The 27,065-nt window shown below is 36.9% G+C and overlaps 1 protein-coding gene across 3 annotated transcripts in view; it reads right to left on the reverse strand.

The window, feature by feature from the left end:
* LOC6041083 (translation initiation factor IF-2) overlaps positions 1-27,065 on the reverse strand; it is a 161,673-nt gene that overhangs the window by 84,694 nt on the left and 49,914 nt on the right. The window contains exon 1 of one of the 3 annotated variants that reach the window (XM_038266156.1): positions 9,414-9,434. The exons of the other annotated variants lie outside the window; for them this stretch is intronic. The gene's annotated coding sequence lies outside the window, so the exon portion shown is untranslated. Of the gene's footprint in view, positions 1-9,413; positions 9,435-27,065 lie in introns of those variants that run through there. 3 annotated transcript variants of the gene reach the window in all.

The raw sequence follows: 27,065 nt of genomic DNA on the forward strand, positions 1-27,065 counted from the left end.
AAAAATCGAAAAACTGTTAATATTTCGTGTAAATCTAACTTTTGGTGGCTATATCTTGAAAACGAAGCTCTTTATCAAAAAAATCTGTAAAGTATTTTTCGATTGCCGAATCAATTTTACAATTCAGGTCAAAATTAGTTTTTGCATGAAATTTCGATTATTTCCAAAATTACTATTTTTACAAAAAAAAGACACCAAATAGATCAGAAAATTTACTCAAAAGTTACAGCAGTTAGAATATTTACGTACCAGTTTTGTATGGACAGCTGCCAAGATTGTATGGAATCTGGTATGGGTGTCATTGGTTCACACAAAATAGCTTATTTGGTCATAGGGAAGGCTCCCACAAAGTTTGAGCCAAATAAAAAAATACAAAACATAAAAATGTTTGAAATCGGCCAATTTCGCAGAGAATAAATCAACAATGGTCCCTTTGGAAAAAGCTGTCAAAAAGAGACTTCATATCAAGAAAGACTACGGACCTCATTTTTCGAAATGCATTTGAAAAATAATGTTAGACCTTTTCTGGTCGAAAAAAAATGACATTTAGCTTAGCTAAATAACATTTATCCTTGTTTTTAGCAAAATTAGCATTTTATGCTTCATTTTAAAACCCATTTTGTACCATACATTTGAAAATTCTTGGAAGCATGAGTCGGAGCCGGGAAATTTTAAACAAGTCGGTGTCGGTGTAGCCGAGTCTTTTTTAAAAGCTCGAGTCGGAGCCGGAGTCACTGATTCTCCAGAAGCCGGAACCAAACAAATGATGGTTTTTAGGTCTGATTAAAATAATATTACTAAATTAAATATTACCAATGTTCAACAACAGGTCCCTCTACCCTACTTTTAGTTTAACACAAAGTGGAAAGCCTGCCTCCTCTTTTTTGTATTTTCCTACTCCTCTCCACCACTACTGTTTATTGTGTCTGCCACTTGCTGCCACCGGGGGGGATGCTCTTGTCTGTGATGCTTTGATACCAGAACTTTTGCTGGGAACGGACCAAACAAAAAAAAAATGCATAAAAATTGAACGCAAAAGAAGCTTTGGTTTGCTGAAGGAGGGGACGGAATTGAAAAATGTTTATCCGTCTAGCTGAGTTTGCTGCTGCTGCTCATCTTGGGAAAAGCTCTGGGAATAAAAGCATCATTTTGGGGTGTTTTTTTTCTTATGCAAAAATGTGCAACAAAGCAAAACTCTGTGTGGCTGCGAAGCGATAAAAGTAGTTTTGAGGTTTCGTTCTTTTTTTTTGGGAAGAAGGAGCAGGGCTTCGAGAGTTTCGAGAAAAAGGACTTTTGAGGAGAGTCTGATGCATACACAGAGATATTCGGGGAGTGCTTTTCGTAGACGGCAGCTACAGAGCCACACCATAAAGAGTCTTCTGAAGCGTTCACAATTTAATATGATGATGCAAAACGATTCAAAGCATTTGACCGAAATTGGGGGAGGTATTGTGTGGTTGAGCATTTGAATAAATATGACTAAAAGCATTCAGCTCGGGAAGAATGCATTCTGTACGATTTTCAAATTTGTTTTAATTGGAGATCGAAATTGCTTGTCAAATGTTTGAAAATTTATATTCTGCTACTATGCAAAATATGTTGTTCTATGTGAATTAGAATGCACAAATATTTTACAAAGAGTCAAATAACTAACATAAAAAAAATTCCAAGTTAAAAATTTTAAGTAATGTTTTAAATGTTTGATTTTTTTTATCCATACTCATTGCTGAAATATTCAACAAGAAAGCTCGATTTCACAGAAACAATACAAAGCACTCTATTTGTTGTTGCAAGTATCGTGCTAAAATTTTCAAATTGAAAATCTAGAGAAACTTTTTTAGTGCGTCCATCCCGGGAATTCCCGGGACAAAATTCAAGGGATTTTTCCAAAACCGGGAATTCCCGGGATTTTTAATAGTTTGTCCCGGGAATTCCCGAAATTGAAAAAAATCAAATTTTAGTCCGGAAATTCAGATTTAGTGATCGAAAAAATTGACAAGTTGAATACTTAATAATCGATAAAATTTAAAGCATTAAAATTTGAAAATTATATCAGCATTAATTTGGCTTATCAGGAAAAATTGTTTAAATTTTTAAAATGCCTGGCGTTTCAATTTTGTTTCCATTCTATTTTATATATTTTTGAAAGACAGGGTAATATTTCAAAGTAAATTCTTGATTTTAATTTTGAAAAAAAATATTACATTATTTTTCATCAAAGACCGGAAACTGGGGCAAATCACGACAAATGTAACGAATTAAGACAGCTGTTTAGGTCAATTATTTTTCAAAATGTTTTGAATGGCTTCGATTCGTTGGAACAGAAACAAAACTCGATTATCAGAAGTATCAATTTTCCAAAGTTCGATTATTTGAAAGTTTGTATAGAACTTCAGATAATCGAGTCACAAAAAAAATGTTTCCTTATTTTTTTTCTACCTTTTTTTTCTATTTATTTATTCTTTATTAGATTTTTTCAAAAAAAAATTGAGCTTTTCTAGTAATGTTATAAAAAATATATATAGAAGAAATATATTTATGGAAAACTTATTTAATTTCAATCACATTGGATAAAAAAAATCATTTAGTATCCAAAGCACAACAAAAAAACATTTTTAATTACTTTTAAGCTTTTTGAAAACTGTCGTCCTTGTTTAGATTGAAGTGTAGATTAATATCATTAAGCTTTTTCCATGATTTTGAACAAAAACAATAAAATATAATGAAATCATAGATTTTATGAATGTTTCAAAAATTTCCCGGGATCCCGGGAATTCCCGGGATTTGAAAAATATTTTTCCCGTTTCCCGGGAAATTCAAAACCCGGGAAAATTGGACACCCTAAACTCTTTGTTTCGCCAGCTTATTCTCAAAAATAGGGGAAAATGGTATATTTTGAACCTTTTTTTTCAAATCATATGGAGAACGAATTGCAAAATTCAAAAAAAAAACAGTTTTATTTTGTAGAAATTTGCTCGCAAATAAAACATTCTCCTCTATTCTATCCGTTTTCCACTGTAACAGTGATAGTTACCAGAGATAAGTTGTTCACAACAAGAAAGCTCGCGCCACGTGGGAATAGAATGTTGGAACAAAAAAAAAATGAAAAAGTGAAGTGAGCATCACAACAGAAAAAAAACATTGGAACTTATTGAGCGAAGAAGTCCTCTCGAGGACTGAAAAGTGAAAAGAAGATGAACAAATAAAAATGTGATGGAGAAAACTTTTTACGCTTCAAGTGAGCTTAAAAGTTGCGCTGGTCCCGATGGAAAACTTAAGTTTGAAGATTGGGAAAAAGTTTTTAAATAAAGAACACAAAATAGGGATTGTTGTATCCAGTTTTTTCAACTTTTGAAAAGAAAAATAGTTAATATGCAATTTTACAAAGCTGAATCAACCTTGGTCAGCGACGTCAGCCCCCCTTCCATTTCGCCGTGAATGATGGCGTTCAATTAATTAATCAAAGTATAAAAATGGATGAATGATGATACTTTTGCAGCTGCGGCATTAAAAAAAAACGAGACCGTCCGACGTCGCTAGAAATACAAGTTGGACAAATTGACGCTGGTCTGGTCTGCTGGCACCGTCGAGTGGCGTTTTAGCTTGCGACCGCTATTTATGGCTTCACATCTGCTGCTGCTGCTGCGTCTAAATTGAAGAAAAGTTTTTTTTTTGTATTTTTATTGGCTACGCATGAGGAAGGGACGAGGAGCTCTTGAGTGGTTTTAATTCATCAAGGAAAATGACTAATGAAAATTGTGATTGGAGTTTCCTTTGACTGGACAAAGATTCTCTTACTTTCTCAGCAAATTAATTCAAGCTGAAATTCATCAGGACCACAATAGAGAAACCTTTGCAATAATATCAATTCAAAATAAATAATTAAGTTTCTCGTTTTTCATTTTGAGCCCTGTTTTCAATTTTTTTCCTTTGATAAGCATTAGAAGCATTGCCTTAAAAATCTCATTCAAAAGTTGAAAAAAAAACCGAAAACTTTTAACGGTAATGGAAAAATGAAAAATCCTTTCTCCCTTCATCCAGCGAGGAACCCCCCTTTCCCTGAAGGAATACACGGTGAACTAATTTAATTTAGCACTGCACTTTATGCGCCCCACCTCAGCACAAACAGTAAATTGAAATAATTCCAAAAAGTGCCATTGCCAATTTCTGGCGCGGCCAAATTTCCCCGGATATTTTGTGTCGATGCACATGGAGTAGGGTATTTTTTTTGTTCGAACTCTAAATAAATTGATTTTTACCCTCATCTTCGAGGTTGAGGTGGATTCAGGGGAGGGAAGGGGCACGGTTAAGCAATGTTGCCAAATTTGTTTGTTTTTGCAGGCTTCGTAATGGGATTATAAGCGCATTCCGCGGATTATTTCTTCATTTGGAAGAGAGGTTTTAAGGGGTAGAAGTTATTAGGGATTGCTTTTTTTCAATAAAGGGTAGGATAATAATTGAGATGAAATTGATGATTCAGTTGGCACGGTATGGAGGCAATCAAGGTGAGGTAATATGTTTGATAATTTTAGCAAAAGCATAACTTTTTCATCAACGAATCCAAAATATCCAACTCCGCTCAAACAGATCCATCGGAATTAATCAAAACCGAATTGAGGGCAATTTAAATTTACACAGGAATAATTACTAATAAACAAGCAGACCATTCCCCAACGACTCTTTCCCCCACAATGCACAATGCTCATGAGGGCCAAATATCCCAGAGTCCTGATGAACAACGCAAATCCCAAATTCATACCTCATTCAGATGAGCGTAAATATTTGACCAACCACCTCATTTCACGAACCAACCAACCAGCATCACCCGTGTTCGTGACTTTGATCCATTTCGTCAGTCCCAGTCGATCGTTCCGGAAGAGTGAATCCGACGACCGGCATCAATCCTTTGTCGAATATTTAGGACATCATCCAGGCTCGGCATTCAAATGAAAATGAAAAACCAACAGACAATAAAATGAAACATCCAATCATCCTGGGAGGAGTCTCCTCTCTCCCACGTGGACGACCCACGCACCCTGTGTGGGAAGGAAGGAGAAGGGGAGGTGTTGTCGTCGTCATTGTCACGATTATTGTCAATTCGAATCCCGGTTACCGTCAGATGGGGTGGGTTCGTCCCTCGGATAAACGATCATTACTTACTAATTTCTTCTCTGACTCACTGAAAACTCACAAACTCATTCATTACCCAATTTACTAACTAAATTACTCACTAACTCACTTACTCACTCGCTGAATCATTCATTCACCCACTCACTAACTCACTCGTTTTGTTACTTACTCACCTACTAACTAATTCATTTACTCACTCACCAACTCACTAACTCATTCACCCACTCACTAGTTCACTTACTCACTCACCAACTCATTAACTTACTCACTACCTCACTTACTCACTCACTTAATTACTTAAACATTTTGGAAAAATATAATGCGTACCAAACTTGGATTCAAAACCACACTTCCACGTACAAAACCACCCCAACGCACGGCCCATCACCGGTTGACGGCGGCCGTCAGCCGGAGTGGAGTCACGTGACGCATGTCACCGGCAGGCACCGATCAAACGCCAACCAACCAGAGCCTCTTGGCAATTCATGGGACGGGGGGGGGGGAGCATTGCCATTATTGTTGACTCCGCACCGTGGTGGCTCCAGAGAGGATCAGCGAAGGGTCCGGAGGTAATCGACAACAACGAGATTGGATCCGATCCGTAAGCGCTCCATTTGAACCCGTCGATCCGATTTGCGCTTGCCGATGGTCGTGTCCCTCGAGGGGGACATTTGGGGTCAATTTGTGGAAATGTCGTAATTTTAAACTATAAAAATAATCTTGAAAGGTAAAAATCATGGAATGTTTACCTTTTTTACATTTTTCTCAAAGTAGTCCACTCTCCCCTACGTTTCAAAACCTGATAACGAGGAGTTACGGGCGAGGTGGGCTCCACGTGGCAATGTGGGCAATGAGGCCGGCCCAGTCAGCAGGAAAAACAGCGTGACAATGATGATCCAACTGTGAAATTGATTTTGCCGCATATCCACCCCGACCGCGTTGAGTGTTTTGCTCTGGGATGCTGGATGGGTTTTTCCATATCAAACGCTGACGTATGACAACGGACGTGACATCGAGCGTGAGATGAGAAAATTGCAATTTGAACATCAAAACCGCATTCCGCAAAAGCAGCAGCAGCTTTTCGCAGTGTGACGTATATTGAGCGTATACTAATTACCTCCTAAACTACCGACATGCTGTAGGGAAACTGTTTCCGGTAGTTTTGATTTGATTTTGGAGGCCACAAAAAAATATAAAAAAATCTAAAAATATTATTTTTTCGAAAAAAATCATGATTTTCTAGTGATTTGGAAAATTTGCTTTTAAAATATTACAGTTTCAAGAGCAAATTAAAATTCACTCTAAAAGTACTTTTTGCAGTACTGTTGTGAACCTACTGACTGTACTGATCTGTCATCCTCGAATGACGAAACAGCCTACTATTCATCGCTAATAATAACTAGGCTTAGTGATTTTTCACGCTCAAAACTAGGAAATTTCACGGGGACCATTATTGTGAAACATTAAATTTCATGGAAATTTCGCGGAACTTGGAAAATGTAAAAAAACCTCTGAAAATCTTAAGTAAAAATCACAGAAACCCCTCTTTATGTTTCATTAAATAATATCCAAAAAAGTTTCTACGTGGTTAATGGATGGGCTCTTTGTATATTTTGATAAGAAAAGTAGGGCATGCTTATTCTCATTTATTGAACTGCTTTTTTTTAAATATTCGACCAAATTATTAAAAAGCAAAGCAAGGTTTAACAATTTTGTCCAGCTAAAATGATTGAAATAGTTTGAATTTTCTACTACATATATTTTTTTGAGGGTTTAATCTCACTTTTCAAAGACCAAATTAAAATCCATATTCAAACATAATTTAATCTGTAACGAAATCTTTAAAATATGTTGTTTAACTTCCACGGGAATCAAATATCGTAAAAAATAAACAGGACTCAGAAAAAACTGAAATTATTAAAAATAATTCTATTACATTGATAAAAACCTGTGCAATCTTTCCAAAAATTGTCACAATCTACTTGTTAAGTCAATTTTGGTTGAAAATCCTAAAATTTGTTAGAGTAATTCCATGTCAAATAGGGAATCGGTTGTACCCGACCCTCTCCGATTTCAATGAAACTTTGTAGACATGTTATCCTAGGCATATTAAGGCCATTTTTGTGTATATGGGGCCAGTTACACTCGATAATGACATTTGAGAAGGGCGTAAGTGTTTTAAATATTTTTGTATTCCGTAATTTGAATATTGCTGTATCTCGAACCGTTACATCGTACCAAAAAGTGGTCAAAGACAAACTTGTAGGAAATTTGACGGGCTTTCCGAAAAAAAATACACTGAAAGAAAAAAACACTCTACTTTTATAAGATTTTTTGATTTTTAAGTTTAAAAGTCAAATTTGAGGTTGAGCTCACGACTTTTTTTCGTTAAAATTTTTTGTGAAAATAGCCTAAGATGTTACGAAAAGACTCACGAAAAATGCAGGATGGAGCAACTCACTTAAAAAATACAAAAATAATTTACAGAAACTGTTTTTTTCAAAAGTGCTCTAAACATCAAAATTTTCAAAATCCGAACACGAGAGTCGATTCTCTAGACAATTTTACATAAAAGTGTCCATATTGACCATTGTCCTAAGTCCAATCCTTGAAATTACAGCGGTTTTAAAAATAAAAATGTTGAAAAAATAGGTTTTTTAAATGGTTTTTCGTAATTTCTATATGACAGACTTAATTTTTCAGTCTCGAAAATATTTTTACCGGAAAGCTCGTCCAATTTCCCATAAGTTTGCCTTTGACCACATTTCAATTTGATGTATGGGCTTGCAGATATAAGCTAATTACATTGCTCATAACTGAAAACATAATATTTTTTCAGTGTAGTATAGTAACCTGGATAGTAAATTAGTTTATATCTGTAAGCCCATACATCCAATTGAAATGTGGTCAAAAGCAAACTTATGGGAAATTGGGCGAACTTTCTGGTAAAAATATTTTCGAGACTGAAAAATCAAGTCTGTCATATAGAAATTACGAAAAACCATCAAAAAACCTTCTTTTTCAACATTTTTTTTAAATCCGATGTAACTTCACAAGGATTGGACTTAGGACAATGGTCAATATGGAGACGTTTATGTAAAATTGTCTAGAGAATCGACTGTTGTGTTCGGATTTTGAAAATTGTGATGTTTAGAGCACTTTTGAAAAAAAAAAACAATTTCAGTATATTATTTTTGTATTTTTTTAGGTGAGTTGCTCCTTCCTGCATTTTTCGTGAGTCTTTTTGTAACATCTTAGGCTATTTTCACAAAAATTTTGAACGAATAAAAATCGTAGGCTCATCCTCAAATTTGACTTTTGAACTTAAAAATCAAAAAATCTCATAAAAGTGGAGTGTTTTTTTCTTTCAGTGTATTTTTTTTCGGAAAGCCCGTCAAATTTCCTACAAGTTTGTCTTTGACCACTTTTTGATACGATGCAACGGCTTCGAGATACAGCAATATTTAAATTACGGAATACAAAAATATTTAAAACACTTCTTCTCAAATGTCACAATCGAGTGTAACTGGCTCCATATACACAAAAATGGCTTATATAAAGGTAGGATAACATGTCTACAATGTTTCATCGAAATCGGAGAGGGTCGAGAAAAACGTACTTAAAAAAATCCTGTTTTGGGCTGGAATTGCTCGTTTTTTTTTGTATGAGAATAACTGAAATCAAATGATTCATGTTTTCTTCCTTGTGATAACTCTGAGAATATGTGTTTTGCTTTGAGTTACTTTTATTAACATGATTTTAATATTCGCAGCATTCACTTCTCAGTATTTTTCTTGTTAATGTATGTTTTGCAAACAATTCTTCAAATGGTTCATAAAACGCTTTTCAATTGAAAACTAATAAAATCTACTTAAAAAGTCTTTTTCGATTATTTTTTTATTGTGTTGCTATTTTGAAGAATTGATTTGAAAAAATGATAAATTTTACGGGAAATCTTCAAATTTCACGGATTTCACGCTATCCGCGAAATCGTGAAAAATCACTAAATCTAATAATAACACTACTGTAATGTACTTTTCAGTCTCCATTTCAGTGCAAAAAGGTAAAGTTTTCAGGACTTGTATCGAAAAGTAATACTTTTCAGGACTTGTATCGAAAAGTAATACTCTTCAGGACTTTTATTCAACTTTAAGCAACTCTAAGTCTAAATTTCGAAGCCTTAAATATTAAAAGAGTCATTTTTTTTTAGTTGTGAAAAGAAGAAAAAGGTTTGACCAAATTGGATTTATTTAAAAACAGAAATAGAGGAAGTGCCTGAGTACCTTTTTTGAACGATAATATAAAATTCCACCAGTTTGTCACGTATTTCATCTGTATTCACCTGTAAAGAAGAGATTGAAAAAGAATATTATTTTTTATAATTTTTTTTAATGGTCGAAAATGTCTAGCATAAAATATATCTATATCGGAATATTTTTTCCTCAGTGATTAAAACATAAAACACTAATTTTAAATCGAAATTATGAACTATTTTTTAAACTTTTTTGAAATAAATGATTTGTTATTATTGTTTTCATCATCTTTAACTGGAATGAAAAAAAAAATGTTTTTTTTGTTTTGATCATGCATTCTGCTATCATGTCATGATAAAAATTGAAGACAAAGAAGACAAAAATTGGCAAAGCAAAATCAAATTGCGGGAAAAAGGTTCATAAAGAGGCATTTTCTGATCGTTTTGATATCTACATGAACAATTCCAAAAATAATTTTGAGCTGAAAGAAAGTGTACCAGGAGTTTATTTGAATTTCTACGATCATTCTAAGTCTAAATAATCAACTTAAAGCAATAAAGTTCAATCCAAATATTTACCATTAGAAAAGTCCGCATCAAACATTGAAAAAATAAACACTCTTCTTTCACGACCAAGGCTGCATAGCACGTTTCATAACTGCTAAAAGTTCAAAGTCAAGTTTTTTTTTATTTTGCTCTTTCTCCACCGTACACAGTTTGCCCTGGCCCTGTTAAAGTGTCCCCTTTCTCTCCATGTGGTGTTTATTCAAACCCTTGTCAAACGGAGTTGTTGCCGGTGTCGTCCGTTGCTGCTTGCACTGCAGAGCAGAGTCCCCGGTCCTTGAAGCCATCGTTCTAAATTACCCCCGTCGCGTTGCAAAACCGTTGATTCTTGGTCTTGGGGCTTCCAGAGTCAACGCTAGAGCGTCTTTGAAACGTCTTCGTCCCTCCAAGAATCAACGGCTTTGACCTTTTCGCTTTACATTAGGGCTTCATTTTATAAGCCTGTTGTTAACCCTTTGCAACGTGAAATTTATTTATTTACTTTTTTCATAAAATCATTTTTTTTATTAAAATAAGTTTGAAGCAAATAAAATTGAATAGCAAAAATTAAAAAAAAAACGTGTCATTCGACCGTCGAGGGTTAACATCGGAAAAAACCTCCTAAAATACGATTGACCGTGATTCTCAATCACGTACTTTGCGCTGCACAAAATAAGTTCTCGGCATTATGTGGCAGTGTTGCCAGTGCGCCTAAAGGAAAAAGAGGAGGTTGACACATTTGCAACCGGGCAGCAGCGACGACGACGATGCATCAAAAGCACTTCACCGTGGTGACACGGTGGCCTTAAATCGAGCCCCGAAACAGGCCACTCACCGTCCTGGTGGCACAAAAGTGGCCCCCATTTTAACATTCCGGAAAATGTGTCAAAATAGCGAGCAAACAGAAGAAAAAAAAAAGACGAAAGATTTATTTTTATTTTCCCACTTGGCCGGCAGCAAAGGTCAAGGATATGTGGGCCGCCCACCGACCGGGAGCTATGCAAATTTCACAGCCAAAACCACCCACCGTGGACGGTAGGAGCGAACAGATGGGAAATGAGACCTTTCCGTGAGGGTGGCGGAAATTCCCACTGTTTCCTGGTTTTGCGAAAAAACTTTTCTTTAAGGCATTTAACACATCTATGTTTTTTAGCATAGAGAAAGGACATTATGGCACGGCATGGTTACAAGGTCTTAACAACTTCATCATTTCTCCCTGCCGCCGTTTTCCGGATTTAATGTTGAGCATTTTACCTTCCTCACTGAGGTAAGGCTATAATCCTGCTCGAAAAATGAACTTTTGAAAAACAGCTCTTAGACCTATATTCATGTATACCTATCGACTCAGAATCGAAAACTGAACAAATGTCTGTGTGTGTGTGTATGTGTGTGCGTATTCCCCTTGGTGCTCAAAATTCTTGCCAAGTTTTCTCGGCACTGGCAGATCCGATTTGAGTCAAATAAGTTGCATTCGATCCGGTTTGGTGCCCCATACTGCACTATTGAATTGTTTGAAGATCCGATAAGTAGTTCAAAAGTTGTGTATAAAAAAGTGTCAGAGTTGCGAATCGGATCTCACATAAATGCATGTAAATGTATCCATGTATCCAGACCCATCACCCGACCCATCGTTGCTTAGGTTATCAAAAGACCTTTCCAATGAGTCTAATACATTGAAGATCTGGCAACCCTGTCTCAAGTTATGACCACTTAAGTGATATTTATGTACTTTTTTGATGCCGGATCTCACTTAAATGCATGTAAACTATGTCCGGATCCATCTTCCGACCGATCGTTGGTAAGGTAATCAAAAGACCTTTCTAATGAGTCCAAAACATTGAAGATCTGACAACGTTCAGTCTCAAGTTATGACATTTGTGTATTTCTTTATTTAGAAACAAGCTTTTCCTGACAAAGTTCGTTCTGCCTTTTTTTCGTGTGTTGACGTTTTTGACTTTTTTACTCATTCAGCCTCCTGTGATCAAAACTTGATTTTAACCTTTCCCATACAATCTGCAAATTTTCCGGAATCGGTTCCAGAGTGGCCAAAGTTGTAACTTTTTGGCACTCACGAACTTACCATACGAACCCAACGCAACAAAGAGCACCTCGATCGGACGTTCCGTGTTGAATTGATTCGCGTTCGAACAAAACCGTCGAAATTTTGTATACATATACACCCAAAGTTAAGGTGAAATTTTAAAGGATCAGAAAAATGGCCGAAAAGGCTGCCGTTTTCTGACCTTAATTTCAATCAATGATTACAAGCACAACCTTAGCTTCGACTGCCTGAGAACAACCGTGGCCAGAATAATGGTTTTTAAGCACTATTTTTCACACCTACCTTTACCAAATGTTTACTCCAGGACCATATGTTCACTAATGATCGAATGCAGGATATTTTGTTGAGATTACACACTTAAAAACGTTGGAATGTCCTGAAATATCGGGCCAGTACAAATTTTCAATCGCTGGCTTCTTCTTCCCATAAAAAAATGTAGTCTTCTTCACAGAAATTGGGCTCTTCATTATTTCACTGAAATCTCCGATAACCTCTCACTTAATGCACTTCATACCACTAAGCAAGTCCTATTTTGGTGAAAACTTGCAGGAACAGTACTTTTGGATACGTAAAAAACTTTATTTTCCGCGTAATTTGCCGAAACTTCCGAAACCCAAGCCTCCGAACCGAGCAAATTTTCGTTTTCTTCTTCTCTGTTCTTGCACAGCAAGCTGGAAATCATCATTTCTTAACAAATATTTTGAAAAGTCGTACCTAAAACCTAGTCAACTGCTATAATTTCCTTTGTACAAGCCATTTCCAAACATTCTTTGATCACGGCATAAAGGGTTGCCAGCAGCATTTAGCTTTTAAATGTACAATAAAACGAAAATTATTAAATTTGTTCTGTTAAAATCCACTGAAAAGCAGCAGAATTTAATTATTCAATAAAACACAGAATATACCGAGTAAAAAAGTCACTTGGAGCAAAAATTTCAACCAAATTCAGAACAATCTAATTTGATATAGTTTTGTTCGCTCTTGAATTGGCATCACTGCTTATTTCAGCCAATCAGGAGCCGTGATCTTTCTGACAAGTTGTTGTTGTTGCTTTGTTTGTTGATTTTGTTGAAGTGGTTCTGGCGGAGCGAATTTTTCTGGGTTCTTTTCCGGAACACAAATTCTTTGGCAAGATACCGGATCTGGCCAATCGGTGGTGGAGTTTTGGCCGCAGTCTGTGGTAGCCTCGGGGAAGCAGAATTGCATCGTGCACTAAGAGTGAGTATGGTGCGATTTTGATATCGATTCGATTTTTATTATATTTTTTTCAGCAAATCATCAGTGCAGCCTGCCGGAACTGTTTCCGGGTCATCCGTGAAAAGGCGTCGCCCACAGATTTGTGACCAAGAATGCGTTGGACGGAACGGACGGATCAGGATTCGGAGCGAGATGATAGTGGAGGGAAGAAGAGGTCTGGGAGGGGATCTTTGCCGGCGGTCAGAGTAGGTGAATCTGTAAGGAGTTCCAACCTACACCACCCAGCCATCGAGACGGGCCCCAGTCAACGCCTGGCCAGCGATCTACCCCAGCTGACCAAGTCGAGACCTGACGCGTCGACGTCGCGGCTGTCAGACGGGTGTAAACACGACGCCGGCGACTGCGGGTCGCGACGACCACGAACTTCCGCGCATCACCCACAACACCAGCCAACCCACAGCAGCAACGAGAACAACAACAAGCGTTAGTAGAGTGAGAAAGAAAAGTGCGCGAATCTGAGCCACGAGCGCTCTGGTCGACAATGCGATGCCCCGATCCTGGCCCGGCTTCCAGCGTAGCTCGCGACCGTCCATCTGGTCCTTTGGGAACCTTGAACCCGGGTTTCTGAGTCACTGCACCCGGTTGTGGCCGTGATCGAGACATCTCGACCTGTGACCTGTGTAGGAGGTCCATCAACCCTCCGAGCCAAGGAACCGCCACCCACAACTGCCACGAACGCACGTCTCTGTCAGCTGATTGACCCTGACGGGCCTTGCTGACGAAAACCGCCCGATCAACCGCTCGGAGGCTAGTTAGCCGCGGCCGTGTTCCGGTTCTACACCCCCTCCCCCCCTTTATCTCTTGGTTGTGCGTGAATTCTTCTAGCTGCATGTGTCCAGCACCTCTAGAATCCGCCCTGCCACACCTATGGTTCACCCTACCCAGCTTGGTGACATCCGACGATGACGTCCCTTTCGAGCGCTGGCCTTGAGACGCAGGTCAACCTGGTTGGTCCCGCGTACGTGAGCGCGGACTGGGGATGGCTACCTCGGCGATCGGCCGCTCTCGCGAACCTGCCCGGCGATTTCCGGCTAGCCTGAATGCCCTCGACAACCCCTGAGTGCTATCCCTGAAACGCTGGTCGACCTGGTTGGCCCCACATTCGAGCACAGGTGAGCCGAGCGATCGACCCTGCCAGTCCCGTTGCACAGCCGTGCACCTCGCGTGTTCGTGATGGAAGCTGCGCATACCGTCGGCGAACGGTCTAGAGTAAAAAGCTAGTTTTAACTTAAAATTTGGTATAGAAACACAATTACACTCTTATATAAACATACACCTAGACGTTAAAATGAAAATTAAAAGCGCTGCGGCGCATTGTAAAGATAGTTGCGACTTTTTAGTTCGGTCCGCAAGTAGATTTAGTGCGTGGGAGGGTCGTTGTGGAAGCGGGAGGACTAAGAGGGGTAACCCTCGTCGGGAATCACGCGTTCCCGCCTGTCCAGCTCGAAGATTCTTGTTGTTGGAATCTGACGGTGACTCAGTGACGAGTTGCCTTGGTATGACCTTCCCTGAGGTCTCATGGCCGGGTCAGGCATCAGTAGACGCATCCCAGCACTTCCACGGCCCTTCCGGCCTAGCGCAGAAGTAAAAGTTGTACCCCGAAATCCCCTATCCAATTCCCGCCCGTTACTGCCTTCTATCGGATGCGGAAGTAAAACGTCCCCCGTATAAGGACAATTAACACACCAAACCTAGCCTGCTCCGGAGGAATCGCTGGCGGCGGTTGGACTCGCAATCCAAAGGTTGTCAGTTAAAATCCAGGGGTGGAAAGTTCCTTGGAGTAAAAAGAGGTTTGGGTGCCCTCCCCATTCAACCCTTCGGACTCCAAGGTTCGAGCAGAAACTTGCAGTATAGACCACCAGTGGGTCGTTAAAGTGGATGATTTGTTTTTGTTAGTCGGGATTACACCCCAACTGGGATTAAAATATTCTAACAAGTTGTATGTACCCTATTTAACGAATTATTTCCAGTAAACATTTACAAGAAATTTTTACAATAAAAACTATGTTTGTTTTCAGTTAGTAAACAAACTCTGTTAGTAGTGGTGTGTGCTGGTTTTACCAACACAAATATATTGCAAATGATCAATGATTTCAATGATGGATGAGAAAAAGAAGAATAAGAATAAGAAGCCCAAATAGATTTGACCCGATTTCACCTTAAAGAATGAGGGGATTGTCCTCACGAAAAGAAACGTGAGGAAAGTGCTAGGTATTTAGCGAGAGTATAGTCCTCTCGCGTGTTCATTCGTTCATTGGAACAGTTCATCCTATTGAGTAGCTTATATGGACAAATGATCGCCACTTAGTCACCGAACCATGGTGGCCCACACGGCAAAGGCACGGTTCAATATGCCGAAGGTCTTGGGTTCGAGTCTCGGTACCGGTACTTTTTTTTATTTTGATGGATGAACTTTTTTTGAAGATGAACCCATGAGTAAAGTACTCTCGGTAATTTCGGGATTTATCCTCTCAGTCCGTACACAGTACCATTTTACTACAGAATCGTGCTCTTTATCCTCTCGTATGCCGATGTCCAGTTCTGGGTGTAGAAGATAGATAGAATTTGTGTCCAAACCCATAATATCACCAAATGTTGGTAAAAAGTGAGGAAGGCACCATCCACATAGGTGGATTAAGTTAGTTTTTTTTCTACGAAAGACATGGCTTTTTCTGTATTTTGATTTTAATGATTACTTTATAATATTTTTGTTTGCTTTTATCTTACCTTTTTGTGGATCTTACGATTTATAACTTTCTGTAGTCTTTATAATTTAGTAACATTACTCAAAAAATAGGTAATATTAAACTTACCAAATTTTCAACATTCCAATATTTAACTTATTTAAAGGTTTAAGGTTTGATTTTGGAAAAACGCTTTTTTCAAAAATCTTAAAGAATCGTGTCCGGCGGGGAATCGTCCCAGAAAAAATCCTATTACTTATTTGAAGGTTATGATGCACTCTTTCGATTGAATTTTGACCCGAAACCCGGAACTCAAAGCCTGATTTTTGAAAGCTCTTTTTCTGAAATACTTGTGCGATGTCTGTATCCGCTCTTAAATATTTGTATCTTCCATGATTGGAAAACTGCTCGTAAAACCCACAATTTTGGGGTCGGAGACGAACATTTTATTTTTTGATTTACAATTTTCGACCAGTAGAATTCAGTTTCAAACAAAAGTCATCCGAAAACATGCGCCTTAAACTGCTTGGGCACAAAATGTATTTCCAGATATATATCCATATTAGTGTTTTTCGTCTTATTTTATCCTATTTTTTTCCTATTAAATTTTTGGTTTTATACAGAATCATATACTGAACATCAAATTCGAAGTCCCGGCAAGTTCTCGCTCGAAAGATCGACAAGTCGTCAAGTCGAAGCATAAACGCCAGCACATTTACGCTTGCGCGTTTTACGCTGCGCGTGAAAGTGTTCTTTTTGGCTTTTCATAATAGATCGACAAAGTGCAATAGCGATACATATTTTTTTAAGGTTAATCATAGACTAACATTTAAGACTGAGTACCCTTTATATTTTTCTAATAATGTCAATCCAATATGTTTTTCCTAATTAAATTGTAATACTTTGCGACCCATGATGTACCTCTGAAATTTATAAAAAATGGTATTCGAGGTTTAGCCTAAAAATATTCGAAGCTTTAGGTCAAATTCTCACTGGGTGGTATCATTTTGTTTCTGAAAAATTAATTGCACCAATTTATTTGTCAGAGTTTCATTATTTTGTAAGAAAGGCTCTATTTCACCTCTGGTGATATAAAATCGGGTTTTTTTCTGTTTGCTATAATTTTGTAATTTTCCTGAGAATTTCCGTTAATGATGAAAAAATATTTATTTTCTTAACTTGTCGGTGGCAATGTTTTGAAAATTTATTGGACAATTTGATAGAATGGAAAATTTAATTTGATTCTAATTTTAGGAATGACACCGGCTTATTTGTTTTAATTTTGTGGAATGAATCTTAAACTAACAATTTCTTAGTTCCTAAGACCAATTCACAAAAAAAAGGTAAATGACAAAATATCAGGATAAAAAATCTTAATTGATATTTCTTCAGACGTGCGTCAATAAACATTAACATTGGGTCATTCTCCGCCAACTCACACAGCAGTTGCCCCGACCCCTCTTCGATTTGCGTAAAACTTTGCACTAAGGGGTAATTTTGGTCCATGATCACGAATCCGAGGTCCATTTTTCGATATTTCGTGACGGTGGGGTGGTACGTCCCCTTTCATTTTTTTTTAGATTTTTACTAAGACACGTTTTTCAGTGATTTGTAGCTCGCAACCGTGACGAGATAGAAATTTGGTGTCAAAGGGACTTTTGTGTAAAATTAGACGTCCGATTTGATGGCGCACTCAAAATTCCGAAAAAACGTATTTTTAATCCAAAAAAAATTAAAAATAGTTTTAAAATCGCTGCCATTTTCCGTTACTCAACTGTCAAAAATTGTGAGACATTTTATGGGAAATTTAATGTACTTTTCGAATCTGAAATAACCCAGAAGGGTAATTTTTTCATTTAGAACAAAATTTTTCATTTTAAAATTAAGTGTTTTTTCTAACTTTGCAGAGTTACATTTTAGAGTGTAACAATGTTCTACAAAGCTGTAGAATAGACAAAATTAAAAATTTTGATATATAGACATAAGGGGTTTGCATGTGTTCTTCACGAATTCAGAATTTTATAAAAAAGTCTTTTGAAAAAGTTATGATTTTGACCATTTTGACCAGTTTTTCGAATTTTTTACCCCTAAAACTAAATTTTGTGCTTTTGAAAGTATTTTTTTCGGAACGTTCAGCTAATTTTGCATAAGAATGACCCCTTGGACAATTGCACAAGCCACAACAATCGTCCAAGGGGTCATTATTATGCAAAATTAGCCGAACTTTCCGAAAAAAATACTTTCAAAAGTGCACGATTGAGTTTTTGGGGTTAAAAATTCGCAAAACTGGCCAAAAATGGTCAAAATTATAACTTTTTCAAAAAACTTTTTTGTAAAATTCTGATAACTCGTAATATCTATGCATCAAAATTTTTGTTTTTGTCTGCTCTACAATTTTGTGGAACATTGTTACACTCTAAAACGTAACCCTGCAAAGTTAGAAAAAACACTTAATTTTAAAATGAAAATTTTGTTCTAAATGAAAATATTCATTTGAGTGCTGAAAAGTTGAAACTTTTCATCCTTGTATCGAAATGTATTACTTTTCGATTCTGTTATTTTGGTGAAGACAAGGCTTTTTTGCCATTCGAGACTGACAGGAAAAGTAAGTAGTTTCGCAATGAAGTTGCAAAAAAGCAATTCAAATTCCCATTAAACGACATGTACCACAATTGTCTACAGTTGAGTAACAAAGTTTGGCAGGGGTTTGAGAACTGTTTGTGCATTTTTTTTTTCATTTCCAAATAATCACCAAATTAGGCTGCAAATTAATGAAAATCACGTCTTTTTTCGTATGTTCAAAAATGAAAGGGGTTGTGCCGCCTTTCCGTCACAAGATATTGAAAAATGGACCTTGGATTCGTGGTCAAGGGTCAGGGACCAACATTATTTCTCGGGTGAAAATTCGATCTTATACTGGATCTTCAAAATTATCATTAACCATTGTGTCATGGCAATAAATAATGCGTGTTTTGTCATCTAAACAAAGAAATGAACTTTTGAATTTCTAAACGATGTAGTTAGTTATTAAAATGCATCATTTAGTAAATTAAAATTAGGTCACCGTAACTACAAAATGAACAGTACGCCACAAAGCTCGAATTTCATTCTAATAAATCACAAATAATTGCCACCCGTCACGTGCACGCTGATATTAGTAATGACAACCCCATTAGCAACAAAAGTGCCATCAAAAATGCAAAATAGACAGCGGGCCCGTCGTCTGCTGCAAGCTTTGAAAGTGTGACATTTTCGTGAATTGAATGTTCAGCAGTGCTCTCCAGCACTAATATTTTCATCATGTTGCATAACCGACACAGACACACAGACAAAATATGCTGCAGGTTCGACCCAATTTCCGTCGTTCGTGCTCTGCATTAAAGTTGTCCATTTGATTAACAATCGGCGCTTCTAATTCGAATTGATTCCCGGGGTGTCACATCAGTGCTGCCAGCCAGCACCGAATGATTTATTGCACTTGTTTCTGCTTTATTTATGGACTTAACTTATTTAGGTGTGATTTTTTTCTTTTTTTGCTCCAAACTCTCACTAGATTCAATGAAAAAGTTTTTCCCCTTTTTATTCGTAGCGCGATGAAAAATCTCGCGTCGCAGTGTTGCCAGCGGTGGTTTCACTCAACTGGAACAATCCAATGTGCAATGTTTTGTGTTGCTGCTTTCTATTTTTTTTTGCTGCTGCTGCTGCCTAGGGTGTAATTTTTCAACTTTAGTCAAACTTTTGTCCTGGAAAATAGCCATTGTTTAGAGGTGTCTCGAGCTTCGAAAATAGCCCCAAACTCTGCTTAAAAGCTAAGAAAATGCTGTGCGCTGTCAAAGTCGGTTAGCAAGTTCGCCTTCTTGGGCTTGCACAAAAGAATGAATAATTAAACACCCCTAGCCGGAGTTTCATATTCGGATGGGGAGGGAAACGTGCCATGCCTCGCCAAAGTGTGGTGGAAAAACTTTGGCCATCCATTTAAATTTTCCTCCCGGGGATCCCTCCTCCTCCCCGCATTCAGCTCTGTATAGTGCCCGGGTGTTGGACGGTGGTTGAAAGTTATCTGACGATGAAAAATCTGTAAATCCGGAAGTGGGGCCCACCAGCCAAGCCGAAGCTAATGGATGGCCACCGCAGAAAGTGTATTTGCTTGATGGGTTTTGTTTATTCTTTTCGCAGGACTTTAATAAAATCTATAGAGATTTAAAAGGAAAAAGATTCTGATTAAACATAATTTTAAAGTTATTAACGTCTAACATTCCATCACAAAATTTCAAACAGAAAGTCATGAGATCTAATTAGAAGCTCTGAATACTTCATTTACCTCAAAAGCTGTAAAATTTTACTGTCAATCCTTATCGCACCGAAAGGCGGTGCAAACAAAATGAGAAAATTTATATTTCATGCAGCTTTTCCACCCAGAAATTGTGTTCTCCCACCCACATTATCCCAAGAATTACCAAGGAAAGAAGCTAGCAGCAAAAAAAATGATTGAGGTAGTCCTTACCCTGCTCTTCAACAATTTGCCTTCTTCAAACACAATTACCGTAAGGAGTCTCTTTAAGTGATCAAAACGAAAGGCATTTCCCACTTCTCCAAATTTCACCTGAGAACAACAGCAGTGAGCGAGAGAACATCCACTTCATCACACCAAGGTATCGCAATTTCTCAAAAATGCAAAACCTGAAATTTTATGCTGATATTGCCATATGTATAGGTACGGGGAAGAGTCGTAAAATATTCATTTCTTCTTGGCCAAGACAGAATCATGTGTCTTTCGCCGGGCAACTTTGGTGAGGAGGGTTTCCACACTGTGTGTTATTCGCAAACTTGGAAGGGGAAGCGTTCCGGGGTTCTTCGAGCTCCTCGTGCAACCGAACCACTTCCGGTGTCTGCGGTGACTCGAGTGGAGGGAGATGATGCAATTGTAGCTGGATTATGAATAACATCAAGACTTGTTTATATTAAACTTATTTTGTGATTAAATAACACTTTGATTTTTTTTCATTTTGAAGCAATATTAAAACACTTTGGTTTGTTTGCAATATGTCGTAACAGCCATCAACGGACGAACGGACGTGCAGATGAACAATTCAAAGCATTTTTGAAGTTTAAAATTCATCAATTGACAAGAATCGACCAAAAAGGTTATTTATTATTTTGTTTTGGATGAAAATATGGCCATGCATAGGGACGTGGCGTTACATCGTGCTGCCATCTGTTTTTTTTAATTGCAGGAGTGGAAAAGTGCTGAGTGCTAACTTTCAGAAATTTTACAAAGGTTTTTCTCTTACACATTGAAAATCGAACATTAAGAAAAAAAAAACATTTTCATCAATTCGAACTCTTGGTTAGCCTCTATCTAATAAACTAATTGCTCGATTTTCAAAGTTCATTTCTTTAGCTCTTCAAACTATATATTTCAGGGGTGTTTTTTTCAAGAAGTATCTTCAAAACCCAAAAATACGAAAAAAATATCAAAATGTTTACCTAAAAGAAGCTATAACTTGAAAACAAAATTGCGGTGTACTTTTCGATTGCAAATACAATTAAGCTTTAAAAATGATTTTTAATATTTTTTTTTGATATGAGGTTTGCATGGACAAAGTTCACTCAATTAAGAAACGCGTTACAAGTTATGGCATTTTTGTCAAAAACTAAAGTGAGAAAATTTCCTACAACATTCGTTTTTAGACTTTGCTAAACTGCTTGTTGCTAAGATATGCCTTTTAAAATTTTACTTTTTGAATATTTTTTTTCTCACTTTCACCATTTTAGCCTTCATTTTTCAATAGAAATTGGAAACTATTGGTTCGACTTTAAATGTTTAAGTGAAAATAATGTGAAATTTTTACTTTTTGAAATATCAGAATTTAAATATCAAACCTAACATTTGAAAATGCCCAACTGAAACTTTCTTTTAACATTTATCTGAGACTATTTTATTTCGCTTACTGCTGCAGTACGACTCAAATGTATTTGTAATGCTTTAAAAAATATCCTTGACCTATCTACAACTAGCATACTGCTGTAATCTATATTAAAGATGTAAATTGATCAGAAAATATTCACAAGCTCATTTTTAGGTGTGGTGATTTTTCGCGAATTCGCGGAAGCCGCGTTATCAGTGAAATTTGCCCCTAGTAGTGAAATTTAGTAAATACCGTGAAATGCCGCGAAATTTGAAATAGTTATTAGTAAAATTACTTTTTAGAGCAATAAAGTATTAATTTTTTTTATTCATACGCTTTACAAGTTCTTAAATCAAACAAAAATGCAAGGCAAAGTTAGTTTTATGTGAAAATATTGATCATTACGATATTTTTCGAAGTACAAATAATTAATTGAAAATTTCTAAAAAAAATTCTTGACTTCGCTAAATTCTAAAACAATGTAAAATAACGTTATTTAAAACTACAGTAAAAGAAAAAGTAAAAAAAAGCTATTTTATATTTTGAAGAGAAGAGAATTTTTTTATTTGGTTATAAATGAAGTTTTTTATTCAATTCGTTTAAAATACAATACAGGTTGAAATAAAATTTACTTTGCATTTTGTACACCCAAACGGCAGTCGCATGATTTTGATGCATGGCGGCATGAAAGTATATCAGAATCTGCATGAAAACTGTCCTCATGCATTTTTTGCGATATAAGGGTATGACATTTTTGCCTGATACCGACAATAATCGACATTACCGACGGCTTTGTATTTCACAAAAAAAAACCCTTAGCACAACAAGGATTGAACCACCAACTTCTTGATTATTGATCCGACACGCTACTACCGCGCCATGGACGCTTGATGAAATGTGAGTGAAAGAGCACCAACATATTCGTCTCTTTGGAGTGTTGCTCGGGGAAGGGCCATCATATGTGTTGGTGAGAACTGCAGATCGCTGACATGTTTACACGCGGGCAAAAATAATCTACGGGCTTGCTGCAAAAAATGTTATAAAATGTGACATTTTCTGCAGCAAATCCACTGTTGCAGATTTTGAGATATATTTTTCCTTTGGGTGTATGGTATCATAATTTTTTGGAATTATTAATAAATGTAAATAAATGCTACAAATGAAATTTGCCTGATCTTTGTTTGAGATCTTCATTTATTTTACATTTATTTTGCTGATTCAATTTAGAAATATTTTAGCAAAATCAATTTCGAAAATCTCATTTTAATTAAACAAGCTGAATTATAATTTAGCTGACGCAAATTCTGCATAATTTCAAAAAAATTAACAATTTTTTTGGAAATTGAATAATATGTGTGAGGTGATCTTATTTCTATCTTGAACTATTGCTTACTTTTTAAGACAATTTTCTGTACATAATTATGCTTAAACAAAGTATTTTTATGTTTATTTTGACCAGAAAAATGTGAAATTGCCGTGAAATCCGTGGTTTCAAAAACTAACATGCCGCGTAATTTCGATTTTTTGCCGTGAAAAATCACTGGCCCTACTCATTTTGCATGACTAAATAATGATGGAAAATTGACAAATTCAACAAAAAATAAATAGCCTAAAAAAACAACATTTTCTTTTCAGGATATTGATATCATACAAAAGTAATAAAATAAAATAAAACTGAAAGCCATTTGATAAGCTTCAGTTTTTTACTGAAAATACCTTGGTAGCATTGGTTAAATTGTCGCTATTTAAATAATAAAACCGTTTTAAAATTTTTTGATCATTCAAGAAATATTTGTTTCAAACTTAAAATCAACCCTAAAACATGAATGGAACTTAACAAGTTGTGACCCTTATCAGCTTTTTGCGTTAATTTAACATATACAAAAACAAAAAAAAACATTCCAAGTTTTTGCGGAGATTTGCGGCAATATCTTATGTAAAATATGAAAAAGAGACTAAAAGTGATAGAATATTCTTTTAGCACTTCCCTCAACTCGGGTCACCTTCCACGTTGCAGTTTCCAAATTTGTTCTGCTATCACAGGGGAAAGATACACGTTTCGTTCCTAATATGAAAGGTAACTGGCAAGACGTCGTCGTCGTCGTCGTCGTCCTTGTCGTTTCATACTTTCTCATTTCGTTTACTGTTTCTTTTGCTTTACTTTTTTCTTTTCATTCTGGTAGCTGCTCTTTTTGCATTCCCATTCCCATCTCTTCAGGAACTTTCTCTCTTGCCAGGACGAGATATAACCGTTACTTATCTTGATTTCCTTGCATAAACAATATATCCTTGTGCATATCCTTACAGTTTTTTTTAGCTGAACCTCCCTCCCAATTTTGTAAGGTGGAGGAGCAGTGGGGGAGGCAAACATCATGTTGATGGTGCTGTGCAGCAGCTTTTGCCCATATTTTGTGCCGATATCGTCGGGGAGAGGCTTTTCCGAGAGGGTGGAGAGGGGCTGGACCGAAACCACCCCCTTGCTTAACTCAAAAGTTTGCTATGCCGCGCCGCGGAAAGTCGTATAAACGCTAAACATATTCGCAAAACTTGAACCGCACCATACGGTGGCGGCGTATGTTTATGCGACCGAGAGATATCATGCAAAGCTTAGCCGAAATTTGAGGGCAGTTTGGGCAATCTCCGGTCTTGACCTTTCCTCTTGTAAAAAAAAACAAATTTTAAATTCAGTTTTTCTTAGTTCTTTTTTCTCATTAATCTACAATATTTCAAAGTCAGACAATTTAACTTAAAGTTTGTCAAATTACCCTAAACCAGCTTTTGCAACTTTTTTCTCCTCTTACCATAAAGGGAATTCATGGATATCGCGCCCATATGCGATCGAGCCGAGCACGTGTTTGTGTGTGTGAGTCTGTTTGTGCGTCTGGTGTAACATATTAAAATTATAATGTATGTTTTTCCACGCGTCATTACTTTAAATTTGGTCTGCCTTCTGGTTGAATGCGGCAAATTTCTGGCCAAGTTGGAGCTGTTGGCTGTGAAATTGGGCACTTGTGAAAATGGGGGGTCCCTTCGGGAGGGGCTCCTCTCTTCTTGATTTTGTTGCTGGTGGGGCCAGAGTGGAGGCAATTTTCATTTATTTCCATTTAAATAATGATTACCATTAACTGGGGTGACGATGAAAAGGGAACAATGGTTGGGTTTAAAGTGGAATTTAGGGTGTTATGCTTGCTGGTAATTTTGAAAAATGTGACGTAGGAACTAGTTTAATGTTCTCGCGGGTTTTGGATAGTTTGGTTTCTATATAAATCTCCATAAGAAAACGCGAGCTGATTTCATGAAGATCTGTATTTTGAAAAAGAATTCTTTAAAATTCTTAATGAAGGAGAAGCAAGATTGCAAAATTACTTATAACTTATTTTTAAAAGCCTGGTTGCTGAAATAAATCATTTTCAATAAGACACATTCTGGCGTTACAACGTCACTTTTTCAAAAAATGTCAAAACTTTTTCTAAACTTAAATATTAATACAGATTCGAATTGGAAATTTAATTTCCTACAAGTAGTGACTATAGAAAGCTTATTTTAAATTGAACTTTTCATTTGACGTTGCAACAGAGTGAGAAATAACGAAATTTCGACCTTTTTTAGTTTCATACAAATTAACATGTCATGTTTTAGTTATTATAAACATTTGCCATTGATAATCCAGCTGCGATTAATGATTGTCCCAATAAAACAACGAATAAATAGTTAAAATGTTCGAGACAAAACATGTCGTTTTTGTCGCTGAAGAATGTGTCGTGAATAGTTCCCTAAACATTTTTTTTATAAATTTCAATTCTTTATTTTAAAATAGATCTACATGGACAACTAACCCTTAAATGATAGCTTGAACACATAAAATCCATTTGTGTATGGATAGCTGCCATAAAGACTGGTGCTGCCTTGGAGACTTTCATTAACGAACCGATGAAGTAACTGCTTAAAATCAATGCAATCACAAATAGCTTGCAATTTTGTTGTTTGCACAACACCAACGACACATTTGCCAGCAATCTCCACCATTTTGAAATCAAATTAACGGCATACTGAAAAATGTTTTTAATGAAAACAACAGAAAATTTCAATAGTTTTATTACTCCAGTTCATGAAAACGGTGAAAATTATTAAAACATTTCATTTTATAATTTTCTTTGGCGAATTTGTAGTGGTTTTTTATCTATTATTAGGCCATTTCAAACCTCTTCATTGCTTAGATATGTTGATAACTAATGATTGCAAAACAATTAGGCAAGTGTAAAATGCATTTAAAACACTTTTTTCGTTCAAACAATGGCCTTTAAGTTCAAGTTTTAGGGATTCATTTCAAAACAAAAAAAAAACATCTAGAACAACAGTGTTCCTTTCAACAAACCTTTACCCAGCTCATTTTTCAAAACGATATCACTTTCCACAAGGTAGATATCCGAGGTAGGACCCGAGCGTAAGACTCACCCCCCAAGGCCACAGCGGATTATTAAGGGTCGCACAGCATGTGTCAACTGTCCCGCTGTCCGGGTTGTTTATTTGGCTTATTTTTCATTCTTTTTCTTTCTAACCAAAAAAACTGTACTCTTGGGGCGATGACTATCTTTCACGGCCACACACACACATTCGAGTGTCCTCCCCTCTGGGTGAGTGAAAGCATCATTTAGCAGACCATTTAACAAATTCAGCTGGACCGTAAAGTTTCCGGATTACGACGTGGTCCGTGAGCACGGCCACGTGGTGCTGGACACTGCCTTTGTCGTTGTTTGTCCAAAGAAAGTTTTGTACCAAGGCCTACCGGACGGCCCATCGTCAGGACCATCGGAGGATTTACGACGGAGTTTTCTTGGTTTGTTCTCCGCAGTCAGATAGTGATTCTGTTTGTTCAGGGTTTCTTGACTTGTTTGTCCTCAATTTGCATTAATTTTAATAAATTTAAAATTTCTATTTTTTCCATTTTTATAAACAAAAATTGAAGAAATATTTATCCTTTTGCTCAGCAAAAGGAGACTTCTGGTACGGTTCAATCCTGCCAGAGAAATGAATGTGGTCAATTTGGCACAAGGGACGTTGATTAGTATGGAAATGAGCCGTCCGAAAATCCCCCCGGAGATGACCATCCCCGACCCCTCGGATGGCTACGTGCCCACCACCACGTACGGAGCAATTTTCGCAATTGACGCTGGAATGCGTGCGTCCGGACCCATGGTTCCGGAATTCCCGTTGGACCACGTGGGCCC

The sequence above is a fragment of the Culex quinquefasciatus genome, chromosome 3, assembly GCF_015732765.1.
Source record: "Culex quinquefasciatus strain JHB chromosome 3, VPISU_Cqui_1.0_pri_paternal, whole genome shotgun sequence".
NCBI lineage: Eukaryota > Metazoa > Arthropoda > Insecta > Diptera > Culicidae > Culex > Culex quinquefasciatus.